The following is a 4,219-nucleotide window of genomic DNA, read 5'->3' as shown; positions in this document are numbered from 1 at the left end:
GCAAAACTTCTGACCTGAAAAGATAAGCCTCTATAAAGGTAGCAGTCCAAGCATGGAACTTCCTTCATAAATAGCTTAGTGCTTGTCCAGGACAGGGAAGACCTAGATTCTACTCTTTCCTCAACTTCAGAGGGTTTGAATGCACAGCACCTGTATTCTAGCAATGTCCTAATCCCCAAGTGCTGTTTATGCAGTTTCCCCAATGACTTCCTAGTGCAAAATGCACAAACAACACTGGGTGCCTGATGGGCAGGGAGCAGGTGCACATAGCAGGGGGTCTGCATGCCATTCTTACCGCTCTCACTGTTCCCAGCTGACCCAGACCTGGGGAGAGCCCCAGAGCCACTCCTGCCCCACTCCAGCTGTTGGTTCCAGGCAGTAGCTGAACAGGCTGCTAGGTTTAACAGAGGACAATGGCAGCTGTGTGCAGGTTCCTTCTTCCTGCACCTGCTTTTTGCCTAGTCCTCCAGCGTGGGAGCAGGCACTGGAAGAAGGAATCTGTGCACTGCTGCCACTATCCCCCTCTGAACATGGCACCCCATGCAGCTTCTCCCCGCAGCCCATGGCTGGAGCCAGGCAGGAGTGACTCTGGGGCTCTCCCAGTGCCTGGGTCAGGCAGGGATGGCAGCAGTGGCTGCAGAAGGGGTGTGATTGCATCCACATGGGTTCACCCCTACTTGTTCTCTTTCTGCTCCCAGGTTTCTATTTTTCTTGGATACCTAGTAACCTATTTTCAGCAGGGAAAGTGCTCTCAGAATGTGAGAACCTTGGCCTTGGCCATGGCCTTGGCCTAGGCTTAGGATGTGCTGGTTAAGTTGCTGTCCTGTGATGTTAGCCAGGATTCAAGTCCCCTCAGAAGGAGGCTGGTTTAGAACTTGGGTTTCAAATCCTCATCTGCCTTAGCCACTGGGGAAAAGGGGACACTACTAATATGCTGGTCTTGGTTCAGTACAAAACAGTCATAGCTCCAGTGTTTGGTCAATCACAATATCAGGTTCTTCGCACCACTTTGTGTATCCATGGCACAGCTGAATCACAACAAAGACTTAAGACACCAAAGAAGGAATAGTGTATTGTTTTCATGGGCAGACCATGCACGGTAAGGCCAAACCTAGTCACAGAAAGGGAACATCTACAAGTGCACTTTAATGTGCATTAGCTTATTTTAATATGCATTACAGCATCACTAAAAATGTGCTATTTGGATAATGCGCATTAAAATAGACTAATGGGCATTAAGTGTCATTTTAAAAAAAAACAGGCAGCTGACAGAGCCCTCCTGGCCCCACGCCCCCTGCCAGCCCCCTGGCTGGCACCCCAGGGGAGCATGGATCTACCCCTGGCTGCTGCAGGGGGACAGAGCAGGACAGGAGCAGCCCTGTACCTGGCTGCTCCCATTGAGAGCAAATTTGCTCCCAACAGGGTGCCCTTGTAGATGTGCTCTCAGGGAAGGCTTACTATACAGTATTTTACTGCACAGTAAGCCTATAGCACATTAATAGCATGGGTAGATGTTCCCAGTATTTGGCAATTTTTTAGGAGTAAGCAGATTTGGGTGTGCTAGCACCTACTATTTGTAACAGCAAAAAAATATTTGGAGTACACATAGGGATATCTGGGAGAGGAGCCTCTGGAGAGGCAGAATTGCATTATGAATCTGAGATATACTTTGTTAGTGGAGGGAAGGGTTATCAGGCTAAAAAATGAATGCAAGTAAGAATCCCATAAAGAATGTCATCAAACCAAGACAACAGCCTCTGTTAGTTGTCACGTGTAGGTCACATTATAGGGAGGGGAACTGAATTTGCAATGCAGTGACAATAAAGAAGTTTTACATATCAAGCTTGATAACAATTGAACATTTACTACCAGAGCAAAACTGGAAGCTAGGAAAGTGAATGTGACTGTGAAAAGAAAGACCTACCTCACCTGGGCAAGGAGCAGAGCTGGCAGGACACCTTGCTAGAGCTGGAATGCAGTGAAAGAAAAAAAGGAAAAAAACTGGCGGAAATGGAAGGAGCCAGGGTCAGCTCCCGCATCAGCATAGGCATGCTTTATGGCAGCATGCCAGGGCCAATTTGCTGGCTGACCTCCCTGAGTCTGGGATAAAAAGCCTGGTGGAAGAATAGCTGGGAGGACCAGAAGTGAGGTCCCTGACAGGCCCAGAGTGGCCAGAGGTAGAGCAGACTCCCACTGCAGGGATGTGGTGGCTTCCCCAAGAAGGGGCTTTCTCAGATAAGCAGAGCCAGACAGGACTCGGTAACTTACCTGAAGGAGCACCAGGGACATCAAACATATCCAACTCGGACTGGATCCAGGCAGAAAGGACAAGAATAGACGTATGTCTGAGTCGTGGCAAGTACAGAACTGGTACAGAGAAAGAGATGCTGGGAAGCAAGGTAACCCAGGGTCTGGAAGACGCATAGGCAGGATAAAGTACAGTCGGGAAAACTCAGACAAGATAGTGTCCTGACCCTACCATTGTAAATTCAGAGGGCCAAAACACTGAAGTTCATATGATACCAACTCTAGTGATCCAGAGATGACATCTTTGATTGGCGTAAGGTGGGGTTTACGGGAGGCAGAGCCCCAAGCAAGAAGGACAATCAGGAAGATTGAAGTAAGGTACCAGGAAGGGCAGGACAAACCATCTTCCTCCCAATTAAAATAATTTCCAACAAGATGTGGCAGGAAAGACCCCCTGGGGGACCTCCCAAGGTCTAGCCCAATAACAAGCCTGTCTCTTCCTTAAGCAATGGTGAAACCAGAAAAGACCCTACAGACACGATGCACAGGTGAATGGCACAGGAGACTACAGTGACCCTGGATGGCATAGTAACCAGTTTCAAAAGTAACCAATTTACTGTATGGCTAGGGACAGACATTAAAAAAGCCCGAGCCTGAATTTGTTCAATCTTTGCAGGTTAGGCTGAAAAAAGCTTGCAACTGCACAGACATCCCAGAAATGCAGGCATATGCCTCAGTGGCTCAGACTAGAAGCCAGGGGGCACTAGAGCTGCCCTCCCTTCACTTCTATAATGCTGAGCTGAAGGGAAGTGGCCAGGCCCTGGCAGGATGCTCCAATTAGGAAAAGGTGCCTGCTGCTCCTGACCAGTAACCTCCCCACTTCTTCTGACCAGCCCAGCAGGGAATTGATAGAAGTGTTTGCTACCCCTAACTCAGTGTTTATCACCCCATTAAGAAAACAGAGGGACATTACCAGCTACCTGTTAATTCTGCCTTTGTCCTGTCTGCCAAAGCATGGACCATAAGCAGCATGTGGTCTGGTAGCTAATGCCTGTGTCTGTGTAAGGCAGAGGGGACAGGGCAATCCCTGCTTAGCAGGGAGTGTGGGGGGGGGCAGGGGGTAACAGAGGAAGCCAGGCAGATGCCTACAATCTCTGCAGAGCTCCAGGCAGGAAGCAGAGCGGAGGGGCCAGCTCTGCTGTGGAGCAGAGAGCCCCACCCAGCCAGGAGAGCATGTAAGGATGCTGGGGGAGTCTGGTTTAACTTAAATCAACAAGGGGTTTGGGGCAGACATTGCAGAAACTGATTTGACCCAAATCAGTTAAGTCTACATTCAACCAGGTGTATCTCAAACCTGTTTCAGCCACTTTCAAACTGGTTTATGTGCACTGAACATGTGGGCTAAGTACAGACAGTTAAAAAGCCTGAGGCTGAATTGATTCAGTTTTTGCAGGTTAGTCTAAACTGTAGAGATCAAACTGACTAACGAGTGAATGGACATTTACTTTTTGCAGCCACATAGCTGCAGGGACTCAGGCTAGAAGTCAGGGGGCACTACAGCAGGGATCTCTGGCATATAGCCAGCATGGGCTGTGTTTTCCATTCCTTTTCCTGCTGCCCCCACGGTCTCTGGGATTTGAAGTCCAGAATCACAACAGCAAGACACCTGAGGGTTGCTCATCACTTCCTCTTCCTGCTTCCAGGTGCCTCTGGGATTTTAGTCCAGAGTCACAGCCAACAGTAAATTTAGCAGGGCAGAGCAGATCTGTACTTTGGGGAAGGGGGAGTTAGCCCCCCTCCCTGATCCCAGAGCCCAGCTGGGGTTTGCTGGTGGGGGTACAGTCCCTGCCTCCCACTGTCCCTGCTGGAGCAGACAGCACAGCACAGCCCAGGGCTGGAAAGCATGCTGGGATGCTGGGGGACTCTGATTTAACTTGAACCAGAAAGGGGTCTAGGACCAGTTTGACCCAAA

This window comes from Gavialis gangeticus, unplaced genomic scaffold (assembly GCF_001723915.1).
Source record: "Gavialis gangeticus isolate Ggan-Ray unplaced genomic scaffold, GavGan_comp1, whole genome shotgun sequence".
Lineage (NCBI taxonomy): Eukaryota > Metazoa > Chordata > Crocodylia > Gavialidae > Gavialis > Gavialis gangeticus.
This window is presented reverse-complemented; position numbering follows the sequence as displayed.